General features: G+C 46.3%; 1 non-coding gene and 1 pseudogene across 1 annotated transcript; both read left to right on the forward strand.

Moving 5' to 3' along the window:
- The first annotated feature begins 9,388 nt into the window (after nt 1-9,388).
- LOC114019199 lies at nt 9,389-9,528 on the forward strand (annotated as a pseudogene).
- Nucleotides 9,529-13,191: 3,663 nt separating this feature from the next.
- LOC114019198 lies at nt 13,192-13,381 on the forward strand. The gene has a single exon (XR_003564308.1). It is a non-coding gene; the product is annotated as a U2 spliceosomal RNA (small nuclear RNA).
- The last annotated feature ends 6,545 nt before the right edge of the window (nt 13,382-19,926 follow it).

The following is a 19,926-nucleotide window of genomic DNA, read 5'->3' on the forward strand; positions in this document are numbered from 1 at the left end:
GAGTCACCTCCACATCCTACTTGCCCTCAGTTAGATGCAACTTGATTCCCTAATCAGTGCTAGGCTTTTCATCCAGCCTCCTCATATCAGCTCTTGGGCTTCCTGCTGATTGGCTTTCCCTCCATAGATTGCTCTCTGGATGCCGCTTGCATACACAAACAGCTTTCTGGCTCTCCCCCTCAAAACAATAGAGGAAAATAAAGCAAATGACAAAAATAAGGAGGAACTGGTTCATATTTTCTTTGTTTATAATATGTGTTTATTTTGTGCATTTGACAGCGCTTTGCATATAGTCTCTTCCACTCTTTCCCTGTGTACAGTCAGCCAGTTTCCTCAGTTGTTTGTGGCTCTCTCACACACCAATGGGAGAGAAAAACACTTATAAATGTAAGTTTATAACCCATCAGAACTAGCAAGGGAACACGGGAGCATTTGTAGTATAACCTGACTCAAATTCAAACTCTTGATGTCCCTTAAATGCAAAGCACTTTTATGGGTGTAATTGGCAAGGCAAGCGGGGGATGGTGGAGAGCAGGAGGAAGAGTTTTTACTTAACCACTGATCAAGTAATTAGGAATTCTTCTACTGATTGCACATCTCCATTCCACTGTAGGTGTAAGTGAACTCCAGGGCACAGTTGTTAGCTTTTTCCCTTAATGGTTTCTGTTGGGGCAGCATGAGTGCCCTCTGCTGCCTCCCACATTATGTGCAGATGTAAATGGCATAGTCACCACAACCCCTCTCAGTTCCTTCCTACCACCCGTGATGGTTGTTGAAGCTCCCTTTCCTTGTTTCTGCAAGTCTTTTAATCTACTGTGCAAATAGTACCTGTTCTAGTTTCTGTATAGTTAGTGTAGTTTTTAAAAAAAATGTTGTTTGTGTGGCTCCAGTACCCAATGTGAGGAAGGAATGTCATGCAAGATAACTGGATAGCTTGCAACTCCTTGTTAGTTATGTGTAGACTGAGATCTTGGGGAGACCAGAGAAACTGCATCTGTGCAACTGCATCCAACTGTGCCCTCCAAACTCAGGCCCGAGGCATTCATGACTAAGGTGAGAGATCTTGAGGTGGGGTGACGGGAACACCCTTACAGACATTGTCTGGATCAGCCCACCTATCTAGGGAGGATAAGATCAAATTTGGTATGTGCACTAACGTGTCTCTATGGGGACTCCTTGATAAATGCACCTTGGCCAGCCAGCCTTGTAGCAGTCTGGAATGCAGCCTGGTGTATTGAACTACATAAGTGCATGCTGCTATGTGTCCCAGCAGCCTTATTTAGTTTCTTAAAAGGTTACCCTTCACCAAGTTAAGTCTACAATGATACTTTGCATTGTCTGAAACCTTGGCTGAGATAGGAAGGCTCTGGTCATTGTAAATTCCAAGCCCCCCAAATAAATTCTGTTTTCTGTGCCGGAGGAAGGTCTGACTTCTCTGTGTTGATCAGCAGGCTGAGCTTATCAAATGTGGATCAGATTATGTTTATGCTGGATAACACCTGCAATCTGGATTCACTTAAAATCAGCCTGTCCTCCAGGTAAGGGAAGATGTGGACCCCTAACCTCCAACGGAATGCTGCTACCGCAACCATACACTTAGTAAAAACACATGGGGCAGCAGAGAGACCACAGGGGAATCCTTGCACTGGTAATGACAAGAGTGGACAGTGAATATTAAAAATTTTCTGTGGCTTTGATTAATCGCCGTGTGAAAGTAGCCATCCTTCAAGTCAAAAGCCCCATACCAGTCCCCTGGCTCCAGGGAAGGAATAATGGAAGCTAGAGTGACCACCCAGAATTCTGATTTTTTTTTAGGAACTTGTTTAACAACGTTAGATGTAAAATAAGCCTGAAACCCCCTTTTACTTTCAGGATCAGGAAGTATTGGGAGTAAAAACCCTTTTGCCTAAACAAAAGAGGGACCTCCTCTATAGCTACTACAAGAAGAAGCGATTGTATCTCTTGCAGTAACAGTTTTGTGAGAGAGGTCTCTGAAGAAGGGTGGAAAAGGAGAAGGGGGAGGGTGTGGTAAAAATATATTGGAGTGTGTATCCCACTTCCACCATGCTTAGAACCCACAGACCTGTTGCAAGGTGGGCCCAAGCATGATAGAAGTGAGACAGGAGGTTTGCAAAAACTGGGAAAGAAATAGATGGCACTTTTAGAACTGCTAGTCTGCTCTTGACTAGCCCATCAAAATGAGCTTTCAGAGGATGCCACCTGCCTCGATGAACCAGCATCTGCAGAGGATGATAGTTACTGTCTTTTGTAACCTGTTCTCCTTCCCCTTGGGATATCCTGGTCTCAAGGGGGCAAACCCCTGAAATTGCTGGGACTTGTGAGGACAGAAGGCCTTCTGCTTCACTTTTGGGCAGTGATGAGCTGCCAAAATCTTAACTGGTTCCCTCCTTACCCCACGAGGAGGTCGTGGCCCGCCCCCGCCCCCCGGGGACTCCTACCCCATTCAACCCCCCGTGTTCCTTGATGCCCACCCCCCGCCCCCGGACCCCTGCCCCATCCACCCCCCGCCCTGTCCCCTGACTGCCCCCAGAACTGGGCAGGAGCGTCTCATGGGCCACCGTATTGTGTGCCCACCCTGCCCCTAAGAGCCAGAGGGACCTGCCAGGGGCCGAGATGGGGAGTCCCAGCAGTGCTTCCTGGGAGCTGCCCCAGGTAAGCGTCCGGCAGATCCCTCTGGCTCCTAGGGGCGGGGGAGCATAGCTGGGGGGGAGCAGTCACTCCCCCCCACTGATCACATCAAAAGTGGCGCCTTAGGCGCCGACTCCGTGGGTGCTCCGGGGCTGGAGCACTGCCCGGCCCCAGCTCACCTCACCTCACCTCCACTCCGCCTCCTCCCCGAACACGCCCTGCTCTGCTCCGCCCCCTCCCTGGCTTCCTGCGAATCAGCTGTTCTCACGGGAAGCCTGGGAGGGCTGAGAAGCAGGCGGCGGCTTCGCGCTCAGGCCGAGGGTGGCGGAGGTGAGCTGGGGCGGGGAGCGGTTCCCCTGTGCGCCCTTCCCCGCCCCCCCGCCCGGGTTACCTGCTGCGGCGCGGGCAGCTTTCCTTGTGCCCCCCAGCCCCAGCTCACCTCCCCTCTGCCTCCCTGGGCCTGAGCGTGAAGCCATCACCTGCTTCTCAGCCCTCCCAGGCTTCCCGCACGAACAGCTGATTCGTGGGAAGCCGGGGAGGGGTGGCGTTCAGGGGAGGAGGCAGAGCGGAGGTGAGATGGGGCTGGGCAGGGGAGCTGCCGGTGGGTGCTTTGCACCCATCAAATTTTCCCTGTGGGTGGTCCAGCCCCGGAGCACCCATGGAGTCGGCGCCTAAGGCGCCACTTTTGGTTGGTTGTTCAATTTAGAAGCCCTTTCAGAACCAGTTGTCCCGCAAGTCTAGCGAACCGGTGCAAACTGGCTCCAGCTCACCACTGCTTTTGGGGTGTAAATGCTTAGGGGTTTTAGGATTGCTCTAGAGTCCTTGGCACTACGCAGGGTCTCTTCAATTTTTGCCAAAAAGAGCAATGACCTTCAAAGGGGAGATCTGATGGTTGAACCTCTGGTAGGAGGCCAGAAGATTGTAATCATGATGAGCACCTCAGAGTGGTGACAGAGGCCATGCCACTTGCTGCATTATCTGCTGCCTCCGGACCAGCATGCAGATCCATTCTGGCAACCAACTTGCCTTCCTTGATCAATGTCTGAAACTCCTGTTTTGCATCATGTGGAAATTTGTCTTCGAACTTTGAAACTGTCTCCCACAGGGTGAAATTGTAGCACCTGACCAAAGTTTGTTGGTTTGCATACAAAGTTGTAACTGTGGAGTAAAGCTTCCTCAAATAAGTCTAGCTTTTTTGCCTCTGTTCTTTGGGGTTGATGCCTGGTGCCCATGTGTCTGTCTGTCTCTCTCTCTCATTGGCTGCCAACATACACTACTAGGGAGCCCAGAGGGGGATGATTACAGAGATGCTTGAATCTCTGAGAGAAAACGTAGAACCTCTTCTCTAGCCTTTTTGCAACAGATGGCAGGGAAGCTGCCAAAGAACCTTGGTGAGCCCCAAGATAGCCTTATTAATAGTTAGAGCTATCCTAGCTGGGGCTGCTGATGACAAGATGTCTACATGTCTGTAGGACTTTTCCTGGATTGCCTCTGGGTGGATGTAGGGCCAAAGCCATCCTCCTCAACAATTCCTGATGAGTCTTGAAATCATCAGGAGGCAGAGAGAGAGTATCTATCACAATTGCCTAATCAGAGAAAAAGGAAAAGATTGCCAATGGTGCTGGGGACTGGTCTAGTTCCTGCTCCTCTCCTGGGTGCTTGTGAGAGGAGTCCTGAATCTGCTCCGTGCCAGGCTCGGTACCAACCGTAGGATGTTTGCAGCCTTGATGCTCCTGATGGCCAGTAGGTGGAGTCGGGTGAAGGGATGCTCTCGCCTGAGGGGAAAATTCCAGTGGGTTCCAAAAGGCCACTGATACGGCCCATCTCCAATTTCTCAGTATGCCCCCTGTTGACACCGATGCTGAAACCAGGATGGACAAGAAGTATATTGCAGATGGTGAAAACAATGAGGTTGGGACACAGAGGAACCCACTTCACAGTCTGAAGAAGAATCCTCTTCTTGCAGGGATAGTAGGGATGTATCTCTCAGTACCAGTGAGGTATGTTCAGACTCTAAAGAAAGGGTCGCTGAGTAGATCATCTGTGGCTTTTCCCTAGACAGTACCATCTTAATTGGTACACTAATAGCTGATTCTGATGGACCTGCACAGTGTGGCGAAGTCACTAATTTTGGTACGTAGGCACCAGGCAAGACTCTTGAACGGCTAATGATGGCAGTTCTGTGAGATTTAACAAGTTTCTTGCAGCCTCAAATGCCTCAGAAGTAGATGGTATTGGGAAAGCATTCTATGATACCGGGGCGTGAGGTAATGCCAATAATGGTAGACTCCCAACACACCTCCACTTGGGACTGCTTTGAGTCACCTGCACTATGCAATCACTTGAAGAAGAAATGATTACTAACTTTTCCATAACTGTTGTTCTTCAAGATGTGTTGCATATTTCTATTACACAACCTGCACTCCTCCCTCTCTCTATGGGAGTCTTCCTGTAGGAAGGAACTGAGAGAGGTTGGAGCCGGCTCTGCCCTCTATGCCTACATGCAGTGTGCAAGGCAGCAGAGAGCACTTGTGCTGCCCTGACAGATACTACTAAGGGGAAAAAACTCTGAGAACTGTGCACGAGCATGTACGCACATCTACAGTGGAATGGACATGTGCAACACATCTCGAATAACAACAGTTATGGAAAGGTTAGTAACTGTTTAATCTAGGAAGGTAAGGCTCAAATTTAAAGAGCTTAGAGAGTCATTTAATAAGTGAATTAAAGTGCAGAGATGCAAGTGAGCTATCCTGATGCTGAATTGTGATGTCATAACAGTACCTTAATATCTCAGACATAACACCACCACCTGACACCCGCCTCTCCCCCCAACCAATTATCCTCTTCTTTGGCTACTGGGAAGAAGACAAATTTCAGTCATGCCTTTTCTTTCCTTGTGCAGGGGGGGCGGAGAATGAATATTTTGTACTGTGTCAAGTGTGTCAGGGGGTGCATTCGACTCCACCAAACATCCAAGAAGAGCAAAACGACTGCTGTGTTGATCAACCACCCTGTTTTCTGATGGCCTCTCTTCCTCTGAGCAGCAAGGTTTGGGAGAGGTGGTGACTGAGTAACACTGGTGAAAGTGAGGGTTAGTTAGGTGAGGTGATGTTTAATTCTGTTTTACACATTCAATTTAAACTTTATTACAGAGAACTTTTCTAGATTTAGTACAAATGGATGGTAGGGAAGCTCTTATGCACTTAGATTCCAAGTGTACCGTTACATCACTTAAATGGTGATTTACCCCCAAAATCACAAAATATTCAAGTGAGGCTTATTTTTGTATTACAGATTAGGGTTAAACATTACTATAGAAAAATGTCCTGGCTATAACTGTTTCTCTTCTGGGTTTCTTGTAGCATGCAGAGGTAATTCTTCATCTGCTAGTTCATAAGTGTCCTCTAGATGGCACTGAAGGATTTTGTTTCCTTTTGTAGGAGCTGCATTTAGCCAGTGATCTACAGCACCAGCGTTAGGGACATATCATTGTCTACTGTCTCAATAGAAGAATTGGCCAGCTTTCTTTATTTTTAACAATTTATCAGTTCAATACATATTGCTGTCCAAACATAGAATATACTCTCACCTTTGTGTTTAATGAAAGGGCCACGGGGGAGAGAGGGCAGAGAACTCCTCTTCCTTCCTGCAAACATGAGCCTGATGTGTTTCTCAGGTAGTGGGGCTGCAGCTGGCCTTTCAAATATCTGGCCAGTGAAGATTATGTGAGTTAGCAGCTTCTTGTCTGAAAACGAAGAAGGCAGTGACTCTTGAATAGCAGATGTGGGAGAATTTTGCATTGTAGCTTGAAATGCCCCCAAACTAGGGCGATCATATTTCCCAAAGGGAAAATACGACACCCCCAGCTGCTTGCCAAAATAACCCTCCCGCCCCTCCCCCCAGGGCTCTTGCTGGTCGCTGGAACCCTGCCTGCCCCCTACATGCTGGAATGCTGCTTCCACCCACCCCCTCCCGCAAGGGACTGGCATCTCTGCTTGCCCCCTGCGTACGTTCCTCCATGCCGGACCCCACTTCTTTGACAAAAGTGGGCATTTGTCCCGTTTGATCAAGCGAGCAAGAGCAAATGGGACAAATGTCCACTTTGGGGGGGGGGGTGGGAGTCACTGGGACAGTCAGGACAGGGCTTAAAAAAGGGGCTGTCCTGGCGAAAACGGGAAGTATGGTCACCTCATCCCAAACCTGTTCAAGTGAATGATGATCTGTGAAATTTAAGGATACTTGAGAGTTATGGGGAAAGTGTGGAGAGATTGATGGGGTTGGTTAGGCATGATATGAAAGTGAGAGGGAATGGAGAAGTTCTTGTGGACGAGGGGAAAGGTGGGGCGAGGAAGTTAGCGAAACTAAGAAGGATGGAATGAGAGTGAAGCTATTGGAGGAAAAAGAGGCAAGATGGAAATGGAGCAAAAGAAAGGGAAAGAAGGAAGAAGAAAAGTAAGGAATCATAGGTGAACTATTTGTAGTTTAATGCCGAAGTGTTTCAGTAAAATACGTGACTGATAGTAGCTACGTGCAAACCCACATGTGTGCACCTATTAAAAAAAAAATAGTTACACACTGTTTGAGCTTGTGTTAGGTGGTGGGGTTTTTCTTGCACTATTTGTGTTCATCTCCTTCTCTGGACACTCTGCTAACCATCCCCCTACAGAGTTAACTTCTCTGCTTGGCGTTGGAGGACGCTTCTAAAGGGCAGTTTTTGTTGTTTTTGTTTTGATTTTTTTCAGGTAGGAGAATGCAAATTACTGTTTAGTAGGCCGGTCAAACAGTATTGCCACTCCACTGCTGCTAGACCAGTCCTGAAGAAAGCCCAGTGGAAGACTGAAGGCAGTTTGGAGACAGGATGTTTTGATTAAAATTAACAAAAACACTTGGAAAAGGGAGCATGCTTCTTTCGAGGAGAGGGTTGATGAGGAAAGTAATTTAGTAATGGGTCTTTTGGCTCAAGCAGCTTGAAAATCATTGATCTAACTTGAGAAAAAAATTCTTTATCATTTGTGGTTAGAATTACATTTCTCTGTGCCTTTTTTATTTCTGCTAGCTCCTCTTTGAGATAATGCTAACCGAAATAACCTTTGTCCCTGAGCAGATGCTTTCAACGAAATGTTTCCAATGTTGCCCGATTTTCTAAACATCCCAGGGCCAGATTTAGGGGCAGGTGACCCAAGTGACTGCCTGGGGTGCCAGGCTTGTGGGGTGCCGGGCTTGGGGTGCTGTTCTTGTTGTTAGTGAAAAAAGGGAAATGTATCGTCTTCTATGACAGGGATAAATGATGCATGCACATTGTGTATCAAAGTTGAGAAATGAGCTACAAATGCAATAAAAAATAAGGTATTCAAAAGTTTAACAAATGGAGACTGGGGGTGACAAAGATGCGCCTCACCTGGGACACCATTTGGTCTAGGGCCAGCATTGATTGTTCCTTTGATTTTGGAGACGTGTAAACTACTAATTAGATGTTAGAAGGCTGTGACAGTCTTAAGCCTAGTAACCTTTTAAGTGGGTCAAAAATTGGTCAACTTTGCCACTCTTATCACAGCAAAATGAAGGTAACCAAACCCCCTGCTATGTATGCTTACTACTAAAAAAGTGCAGATGTACTATGGCATTGGTGCGTGTGTCCGATTAAAATGTTGGTTTGTAGTAAAACTTCTCTCTTAGTACATGGGGAAAAAATGCTTCTGCATCTATTAGCAGTCACTGAGCAATGCCTGGAATAGCACTGTTGCCAATGCGCAATGCTGCCAGCATCCATTAATTGTGTCTCTAATTTCTACTGCAGTGTGTAGAACACATTTTCCTATGCTTATCTAAATGCTGTTTTAGTACCGTACATACTGTACTGGCAGTGCCAAATGCTGCTAATTTATCATTAAGTAATACAGTATTTATCAGTAATGTTTGCAATTAGAGCACTCATAGCAGAGTCACAGTGGTTCAGCGAAAGGGTTTAATGGTTCATTAGGAAAAAACAGCAGTCTGAACCCAGTAGTTTCAAGAGGGGAGATTTCTCTTCTGGAATTCAAATTACTTTTAAGCACTTTATGGGGTGGGGGTGAGGAGAGTGGAACAAAGAGCAAATTATGTGCATGTTCATATTCAGCTTTTCTCTCAGGAATGGCTTCTCTGACACTGAGGAGCAGACTGGGCTCAGATGCTGTGGCATGCCATGCTTAGTGCTTCTCTAGCAGCCACATCAGCTGCTGAAAAAATGTAGGTTTTCATTAAAAAAAAAAAAGTTTCAAGTCTTGTAGATTGCATTGCTGATATTCAGAATAAGAACTGATGCAATGCTGTCCTATGGCAGGTATAGAGAAACTGCCCCTATTGACCTAAATGTGTTGACCCCAATACCCAATAATGACTGTTTAAATGTCAAAACTATTTAATTGCTGATTACTTTGGTAAAAACATTCTGCAGTTGTGCATGGGGCTTGATATTGAAGTTGGGTTCTCAAACTGGGGGTTATGATTACCCTTTCTTTCTTTATGGCTCAATGGAATGAAATCCTGGGCCTTTTTTCTGTTGGAACATGGGGTCTTGGTTTGAAAAAGGTTTTTCCCTCAAACTTGATTCCTGACTGATACTCGCATGAAACGATCAGTAAGAAGATATTGTAGTTGTCATTCTGTCTCGAGTGGTTCACAACCATGAGTGCCTACCTCAGGGCAGACTATTAAAAATAGGGAAGACACTCCAAACTGGTGGTGCATTCTGTAGTTAGATTTCTCGGCTCTATGAGCTAAGATCAAGTGTACAATCTGTTCTTCTCAGTTTATTCTCTTCTGATGAACACTTGAAACACCTGCTCTGAAGATGGATTCTCTTGCTGCCATTTTTGAAAAAATCCAGCACGTCCCCGTCCCCAGAAAGATCAGCGCCCCACGGCACATAGCTGCTTGGGATCCTGTCACTGGAAGAGCCTCGGACTGCCCTGCGAACTCCAACCACCGGAGGAGCCAGAGCCATGCCTCGGACCACCCAACAAACTCCAGACGTCACTGGAGGAACCAGCCCCGCCACCACACCAAAGCACCAGGCCTTCATCACCAGATGGACCAGCACAGCCCCCAAGTCCATTCTACGGGACACTGCCTACGGGAGATCTCACGCTCCAGCAGCAACCGCCTAGGCAGCAGCCACTCATAGAAGGACTGGCAGTGTCCCAGCAACCCCCAAGTCGGACTGCGTCTCTCCAACCACCAGCAACGCCACCAGCCCGCAGAGATTCTTCCCCAGCACCCAACCAAAGGGAATCCTGACCCACAAGATAGACGGCAGGCCAACCATGCAGCAGGCTCAAAGCCTGCACCAGACGAGGTCGAGGACCCTGAGGACCAGCGGCCGATGGTGAGGGCTACCACTCCGTGGCAGACTGCCTGGACCGAGGAGCTACAAGCGACAGCTTCCTTTGATGACTTCGACCTCCTCGTAGACAGGCTCACCCGAGAACTGTCTGAGGAAATTGCTCCTAGGAGGAGTTCGAACCAGGAGAACGCCCTGCCTGCCCACAGAATGCCTGCTCCAAACCACACCACCACCACCAGGGGATCCAGAAGTAGAGATGCCAGCCGGCGCTATGATCCAGCAGCGGCTTCCAGGATCCAAAAGCTGTACCGGATGAACCACTCCAAGGCCATGAAGGAGATCCTAGACAGGCCCTCGCCCTACTGCACGATCCCGTCTGACCGTCTCTACAGCTACTTCAAGGGTGTATTCGCCTGCATAGCCCGGAACGACACGCAGCGCCCAGAGTGCCTCCGCCCCCTTCCCCGTGTTGATGAAGTAGGTGTCCTGGAGACTGACTATACGCCCAAGGAAGTGATGGCCAGACTCTCAAAAATAAAAAACACAGCTCCTGGGAAAGACTGCATCCCCTGCAGCCTTCTGAAAAAGTGAGATCCTGGCTGCCTGGTCCTCACCACACTCTTCAACCAGTGCAAGCAATTCTGATGGACTCCCAGCTCCTGGAAGAAGGCCATGACAGTGCTGGTGTACAAGAAGGGCGAGCGGGATGACCCCAGCAGCTGGAGGCCCATCTCCCTCTGCTCCACAATGTACAAGCTATATGCCAGTTGCCTGGCATTGAGGATCACAAAGTGATCGGTGAGCGGGGGAGCCATCAGCTCCATCCAGAAAGGCTTCATGTCCTGCGAGGGCTGCTATGAACATAACTTCATCCTCCAAACCACCATGGAAATGGCCAGAAGGGCGTGGAGGCAGTGCATGGTAGCGTGGCTCAACCTGGCTAACGCCTTTGGGTCCGTGCCCCCTCACCACATCTTTGCCACGCTCCAGGAGTTTGGGATGCCAGAGAACTTCCTTCGTGTGATCCGAGAGGTGTATAAGGGATGCAGCACCACCATTCGCTCGGTTGAAGGGGAGACCACTGAGATCCCGATCCGCAGCAGAGTTAAGCAGGAGTGTCCCCTCAGCCCCATCATCTTTAACCTCGCCATGGATCCGTTGCTACGAGTGATCTCCAATGGCACAGATGGCTTCAACCTCCATGGTGAGAGGGTGAGTGGAGGCTTACATGGATGACCTGGTCCTGACCGTGGATGACCCAGAGAGCCTCCAAGGTATGCTACAAGCCACCAGTTGAGCTGCCGACTGGATGGGGCTCCGCTTCAATGCAAAGAAGTGTGCAACTCTCCACATCGACAGCAGCAAAAAGGGACTCAGTGCAGACAATGGGGTTCCAGATCCAGGGCGAGCCCGTCATCCCCCTGGCAGAGGGGCAGGCGTACCAGCACCTCGGCACGCCGACGGGTTTCCGTGTCTGGCAGACACCCGAGGACACCATCCAGGAGATCTTGCAGGACGCCGCCAAGATCGACGCCTCCCTGCTAGCACCGTGGCAGAAGATAAATGCCCTGAACACCTTCCTGATCCCCTGCATCTTGTTCATCCTAAGGGAATCCGCCGTGGTGAAGGTACCCCTCAACAAGGCAGACAAGATCGTCCGGCAGCTGGTGAAGAAGTGGCTGTTCTTTCCCCAAAGAGCCAGCAACGAGCTGGTCTACATCACCCACAGGCATGGCGGTGCCAATGTCCCCCGCATGGGCGACCTGTGTGACATCGCGGTGATCACTCACGCCTTCCGCCTGCTGACGTGTCCTGACACCATGGTAAGGAACCATCGCGGCAAACACCCTCCATAACGCGACAAAGAAGCCGATCGGCAGAGCCCCCTCCAACCAAGACATCGCCACCTTCCTGAGTGGTTCCCTAGATGGCGAATTTGGACAGGACGGGCACGACATCGCTTCACTGTGGTCCTGTGCTCGCAACGCCACGCGTTGGCTGGGGAAGCGCACTGGCTGCTGCTGGGAGTGGTGCGAGGAGTGCCTGGAGCTGGGAGTCCTGATGCCACAGATCAGGTCCAACAACAACACAATTGTCACCCCAAGCGCCAGGGGCATGCTAGAGAGGACCCTGAAGGCAGCCATCCACTCACTGTACATGAAAACCCTGAAGTGTAAACCAGACCAGGGTAAAGCCTTCGAACTGACCAGCAAGTGGGATGCCAGCAACCACTTCCTCGCCAGGGGCAGCTTCACCCATTTCCCCAACTGGCGGTTCATCCACCATGCCCGGCTCAACTGCGTCCGGCTCAACAGAGCCATCCACCATGGGAACCGAGACAAGCATTGCAGGAAGTGCGGCTACTCCAGCGAGACCCTGCCCCACGTCCTGTGCAGCTGCAAGCCCCACTCCAGAGCCTGGCAGCTGTGCCACAACGCCATCCAGAACTGCCTGGTAAAAGCCATCGCACCGCGCCTGGGGGAGGTCGCCGTGAACTGCACCATCCCCGGTACTGACAGCCAGTTGCGAACTGACGTGGGAGTCACCGACAAGGCCCAGAAAAAGATCATCCTCGCTGATGTCACGATCTCCTTTGAGAACAGGACCCCGGCCTTCTGCAAAGCCTGAGCTCGTAAGCTGGAAAAATACGCCCCCCAGCCGACACCCTGAGAGCGAAGGACTACGAGGTGCAGATGGATGCCCTGATCGTCGGAGCCCTGGGCACCTGGGACCCCTGCAACAAGCGTGTGTTGCGGACCTGTGGGATCGGTTGACACTACGCATGGCTCATGCGGCGCCTCGTGATCTCGGACATCTACATCGAACACATCACCGGCCACCGACAGTACCAGGTGTGAGCTGGAACGACATCATGCATCTACTATGAGAAAGGGACTGAGAGACTTTTTCCGTTGGACCATATGAACTGGAACCATAAACTCACTGAACATTAAATCTCACCAAATGAGGGTAAATCCATCCTCATCATCATATCCATTCATTATACTCCACACCAGAACATAGCCATTATATGACTATATACCCTAATATCTCAATGTCTGTACTTTGACCCGTTAACCTTTTACCCCCAATCGGGGATATTGCAGAATTATGTATTTCTTACGCCACCTGATCCTAAACCAAACTTCGCACCCCTTGATAATCTGTACATTATTCCCTGATAACCAGAAACTTCTACGCTTAAACTCTGTACCATTTTTTTTATTTTATCATCTTAATAAAATTATTAAATCTGTTTTTATCAATTTAATATCTGATATGTCCTTTATTTGAGGACTGTATATTAAATTGATTTTTGGAACAGGGGGATGGACTAGGAGCTTGCTCTGTCCACCCCATGCATCGCCCTGGTATTGCACTGCCTCCAGGAACGGAGGGGGAAAAAAAGTGAACTGCTAGATTACAGTTGCAGTCTTACCATGGAGCGGCAAAGAGTCCTGTGGCACCTTACAGACTATCAGATGTATTGGAGCATAAGCTTTTGTGGGTGAATACCCACTTCGTCAGTTGCATGTAGTGGAAATTTCCAGAGGCAGGTATAAATATGCAAGCAAGAATCAGGCTAGGGATAAGGAGGTTAGTTCAATCAGGGAGGAGGAGACCCTGTTCTAGCAGTTGAGGTATGAACACCAAGGGAGGAGAAACTGCTTTTGTAGTTGGCTAGCCATTCCCAGTCTTTGTTTAATCCTGAGCTGATGGTGTCAAATTTGCAAATGAACTGAAGCTCAGCAGTTTCACTTTGAAGTCTGGTCCTGAAGCTTTTTTGCTGCAGGATGGCTACCTTTAAATCTGCTATTGTGTGTCCAGGGAGGTTAAAGTGTTCTCCTACAGGTTTTTGTATATTGCCATTCCTAATATCTGATTTGTGTCCATTTGTACTTTTATGTAGGGACTGTCCTGATTCAGGAATGTAGGGACTGTCCTGTATTCATACACAGTTTTCTTTAAAAGGACCGGAGCTGAGCTGCAGAAGAACACTAATCCTCTTATTCTCATTAGGAGTTGATTTACAAATATTAAAGGATTTTTTTTTTTGCCTCTAAAGGGCTCCATTGTTCTTCTTTTTGTAATATCAGAGACTTGTACAGGATGGTTTATAGGAGAAGGAGTTTTTGACCTGATGCTTCTCTGCTTTCTATATTGCCACCCAGGCAACCTGGAATTAGTGATAAATGGTGATTTACCCCCAAAATCACAAAATATTCAAGTTGCTCCATATCCCAAGAGACCAGTCATTTACCCCAGATCAACTTGTATCTTAAATCTCACACCAAAGACCATTCCTGTAGCCAGTCCTGTAATTAACTAAAGATCTATTAACTAGGAAAAAAGAAATGAGTTATTTACAGGTTGAAGCAAGCAACCATGTATAGACAAATGAATTTCAGGCTGTGATTCAAAAGGTGACAGAAATGTAGTAATCTGTCAGTATGGAATGCCTTTGTAAGGCTTAACCCAAGTCAGCCCCAGGGATCTCTGCTTTTTTGTTTCTTAGCTCCAGCCTAAAGGTCCTAAAAGCAAAGAAATGAAAAATCTTCCTTCTAGCTATTTCTATTTCCCTCTTCCAGAATTCAAACGGATGGGATGAGCCCTTCCACATGTACTTCTCCATGGATGGATGAGGCAATTGACAAAGCTTTTGTCCTACAATGGCCCACTTAATTTTGATAGTCTTCCTGGAGGGGCTGGGGGAGCCACTCTTCCCATCTGAGTTCACAAATTCAGAGCAGGCATTTTTACAATTATAAAACAAACTTATATTTTACCTTGTAGCATGTAATACAGAAAATTACTTGTATGGTTAATGCATGCTGCAATTTACAAGCATTTTATAGAGTTGTCACCGTGTCTCTGTGGGTCACAGCCAATGTTCCCTCTGATTTTTTCCATCCATTTGCAGAATAAATTTTATGTGCATTGAGGTATGTGTGGATGTGCGCCACCAGTAGAAACAAATAACCTAGATATAATATATATTTTTAAAAAGTTACCATAGAGATAATTACTCCAGCCAGGTCAGGATGGGCATTTTAGAACTCACTACTCAAAGAACTAAATTTAAGTGTAAGAGAAGTAAAAATTATGAAATGCATAGACCAATAAAAACACTGAAATAACACACTTTGAAATAATAAAATTACAGAAAACGTATGTGCATTGCAGGAGGTACCAAGGAGTAATACCAACAACAATAATACAAGTATATGTTGGGAGGTGAGTGTGAAAGAGACAGTGCGTCTGTATGTGACACAGACGCTGTGTGACGTGTGTGTGACAGACTTGTAACATAGAGACTGTGTGTGTGCTGGCTGCTGGGAAAGTTTCTGAGAGATGCTGTGCGCGGTCTCCTTAAGACACTCATGGAAAGCTCTCCTGCTCTGTCCTGAGCCCTGTTGTCTCCCCTCCCCTGCTCTGCAGAGATAGGGTACATAGGCAGGAGAGGAGAGAGGGAGGGGGGCATGTGAGACAGAGACTGTGTGAGCTGGCTGCTGGGGAAATCTCAAGAGCAGTGCCCTGTCTCTTTAGAAAGGCACTCACTCACTCACCGTTCACTGCAGCAGCTCTGAGTCCTGAACCAGGCTGTGTCCCCTTTCCCCTGCTCTGTGGCGATGGGGTACAGGGAGGGGGAGGGGAGGAAGGGGACACCCTGACATCACCACCTTCCACCCACGCAGCTTACAGGGAACACAGGTCACAACTGAGAATACCAAATTCAGGACAAACCGCTGAGAAATAGGGCAGACACCCCACAAAACTGGTGGTTATTCTCCCATAAGATATACCAAACCAGCAACAAAAGTAAACTTCTGTTTCACCATACTGTGTAACAAGAAGTCAAAAAAACAGTTTCCTTAGGCATTCCAATCCTGGATCCAACACCCAGACACTAGATTTAAAGCTGAGTGGTTATTTAAAACCAATTTCATCAAACAAAAGGGTTTTTCTGATCCCAAAACACCAGCCACATACCCAGGTCAATATATAACTCTTCTTACCCAATAATCACACTGTTGCTAGTCCTTTAGTATCTTTATAAATAAACCTTTAGATTTTAAAGAAAGAAAGGTGAGAGTTAAAATTGGTGAAAGGAATCAAATACATACAATAATTGCAAAGTATTTGGATCAGGCTTGTAGCAGTGATGGAATAAACACCTGGCTTGTTAAGTCTCTGGTTGCTTCCAAGTCATTGATAGGTCCTCAGTCCCTTGGGCAGAATGCTTCCATTAGTATAAATTCATAGTCCAGAGGTTTGAGCAGGAAAGAGGCAAAATGGAGGTGTTTCCAGCGCCTTTTATAGCTTCTCAAGTGAAGAGAAACTTATTGTTCTCACACAAATGAAACCCCCAACAGTTCTCATGATACATTTAAAATCTGACCAGTATTATGCATCCTGAAATTTGTATTCATAGATCATAGCACAGTAAGCAAAAAAGCAATGAATCTTCACAACTCCACTCTCTTATAAAAATCATGATTATTTTGTCAGAATTCACATATGTTGAGACAATATTAGGGGCACAACAGCAAACTGTCCTGATGTGAAGGAAAAATAGAAAGAATAGCAAGAAGCCAATATAGCTTCATCAGGAGCGCTTTAATTACCTGACAATCAGAAAGGAATTCTACAAAAAGCGGAAACATGGACAGATTGCTGAAGAGGAGTACAAAAGCATAGCGCAAGCATTCAAGGAGAAAATCAGAAAGTTACAAAATGAGTTACCCCTAGCAAGGGACGTAAAAGGCAATAAGAAGAGGTTCTATAAATACATTAGCATTAAGAGAAAGATGAAGGAAAGTGTAGGTCCTTTACTGAGTAAGGAAGTAGAGCTAATAATGGACAACATAAAGAAGGCTGAGATGTTTAATATCTATTTTGCTTCAGTCTTGACTAAAAAGGTAAATTATGAACAGTTACTTTACACAATTAATATTTACAACCAAGGAGAAGGAACACAAGCCAAAATGTGGGAAATAACAGGTTAGAGAATATATAGATAATTTAGACATATTCATCTGGGCTTAATGAAATTCAGGTTAGGAACTAGCTGAAGCAATCTCGAAATCATCCGTGATTATCTTTGAGAACTCATGGAGAATGGCTAAGGCCTAGAGGACTGGAGAAAGGCAAACATAGTACCTACCTGTAAAAAGGGGAACAAACAAAACCTGGGCAGTTATATAGACCTGGAAAGACACTGGAATATATTATTTAAACAATGAATTTATAAGCACCTTGAGGATAATTGGGTGGTAAGTAGTAGCCAACATGGATTTGTCATGCCAACCCAACCTAGTTTCCTTTTTTGAGAGGGTTCCTGGCCTAGTGATTGGGGGAAGTAGTAGACATGAGATCTTGGTTTTAGTAAAGCTTTTGGCACAATCCCATATCACATTCTCATAAGTAAACTAGGAAAATATGGCCTAGATGAAGTTACTGTGAGGTGGGAGAACAATTGGTTGAAAAAACCTACTCAAAGGATATTTACCAATGGCTCACTGTAACAGTGGGAGGTGATATCTAGTGGGGTTTTGCAGAGGTCTGTACTGGGTCTGGAACTATTCAGTATTTTCATTAATAACATGGATAATAGAGTGGAGAGTATGCTTATAAAATTTGTGGATGACACCAAGGTGGGAGGGATTGCAAGCACTTTGGATGACAGGATCAGAATTCAAAATGACCTCTACAAATTGGAGAATTAGTCTGAAATCAACAAGATGAAACTCAATAAAGACAAGTGCAAAGTACTACACTTAGGGGAAAATCAAATGCACAATTACAAAATGGGGAATAACTGGGTAGGTGGTAGTATAACTGAAAAGGATTTGGGGGTTATAGTGTATCGCAAATTGAATATGAGCCAACAATATGATGCAGTTGTGAAAAAGTCTAGCATAATTCTTGTATGTATTAACAGGAGTGTAGTATGTAAGCTTTAGGATAGTTCCAGTCTACTCAGCATTGATGAGGCCTCAGCTGGAGTAGTTCATCCAGTTCTGGGCACCATACTTTAAGAAATTTGTGGACAAACTGGAGAGAGTCCAGAAGAAAGCAACAAAAATGATAAAAGGTTTAGAAAACCTGACCTATAAGGAAAAGTTTTTAAAAAATGGGCATGTTTAGTTTTGAGACAAGAATACTGAGGGGGGAACCTGATAACAATCTTCAGATATATTAAGGGCTGTTATAAAGAGGATGGAGATCAATTGTTCTCCATGTGCCCTGAAGGTAAGACAAGAAGTAACGGGCTTAATCTGCAGCCAGCGAGATTTAGGTTAGATATTAGGAAAAACTTTCTCCCGATAATGATAGTTAAATTATGGAATAGACTTCCAAAAGTGATTGTGGAACCCCCATCATTAAGGGTTTTTAAGAACAGGTTGGACAGGGATGATCTAGGTATATTTGGTCCTGCCTCAGTGCAGGTTGCTGGAGTAATGACCTCTCCTGGCCCTTTACAGCCTTACATTTCTGTGATTCTATGATTTTGCGTGGTAGGTGCCTCCTGAAATGTTTAAGACAGACTAATTCCATGACAAGAGGAGGAGATAATCACAGTAGGGATCAGAAAGAGGGACAGCAGCAATAACATTACATGGCTACTCAGTGAAGGCTAATGCACAGCATAAGGGAACACAATTCCCCTCCACTTCCCCTTCCTTCGTAACTTATTCGTACCCCATCTTGCTTCTGTCCTTTCTTTTTTTTTCTTTGTACCTCCTTGTCCCTCGCTTCTCTGGCCACAACTCCCAGTCTTTTCTGGGACCTACCTCTCCCTGTCCGTATCTCCAGTAGCTCTTCTATTGTTGGGTCCACTCAGTTCTTTCTAATTAAAACTATTCTCCCTCAACCTGGACCATGCCGTGGGATGGGGTGAATATGGTGGTGAGGGACTGGAAAGCTAGCAGATGACAACAGCAAGTGTGCTGGAGGACTATCGTTTGAAAGGCTATTAGGCAGGGATTGATTCTCTGATAATATGAAGAACAAATATTTTAATGTTGAGACTGTAGCAAATAACACCTTCCCTCCCTGCCAAAAAATCCTCAGCACCAACAACTTTCTGACTTTGCAAAGGCCAGTGCCATTAATTTAATCATAATCTGAATTCATTCTTCAACTGGGCAGCACATGTACAGCTATTGTAATTCATTATCTGTAAAGTACTTTGAAATACAGCACAAGAAAAAAAACCATATAAATGCAAATAGATATCCATAATTCACTATATATTTTCTTTGTATTTCATAACCTGTGAGAAAAAAAAACCTTTCCATTTTGCTGAAGTACTTTGTCTGTTTTCCTCTGGATCTTCCAAGCACTGCATAGTCATGAAACAGTTCAGAAAAAATAGCACTATTGAAAAGAATGATGAAAATGACCAAGTTTTATTCTTATACATAAATTGTAGTGCAATGGAATGTTGTCTCCAAAATCTCTCTCTCTCTCTCTCTCTCTTACCATTACTTCCACAGAGTCCCTGCTGGGGGTGGTATTGCCTCACCAGGTTCCAAACCTGTATTTTGCAATGTAGAGGAGCAGGCCAGTGGAATTAGTTCAAGGAGGTTACGGTAAGGACAGGTTCAGTGTGGGTGGGAAAAGCTTTGTGATCTTGAATCTGTTTCAGCTGCCCACTGAGAATGCTGTGGATAAGCTAATGAGCAGCTTCTTGAAATCTACTTTCCCTCCCTGGTCCTGTGGTGGTTGCTATTAAACTTTGCCATAGGAGCAGTTTATGCATACAGGGTGCAGGATTAAGAGACTGCTCAACAGACTAAACTTTGTGCGGCTGCTTTTGCGACACTCAGCTCATCTGCAAGAGAACGTGTGTCTAGGCCCTAGGATCAGCAGCAGAGCACCTGGTAGATGAAATAATGGATAGAAAGATAGAAGATGAGGAGTGGTATATGAAAGTACTAAGATTT

This window comes from Chelonia mydas, chromosome 2 (assembly GCF_015237465.2).
Source record: "Chelonia mydas isolate rCheMyd1 chromosome 2, rCheMyd1.pri.v2, whole genome shotgun sequence".
Classification (NCBI taxonomy): Eukaryota; Metazoa; Chordata; order Testudines; family Cheloniidae; genus Chelonia; species Chelonia mydas.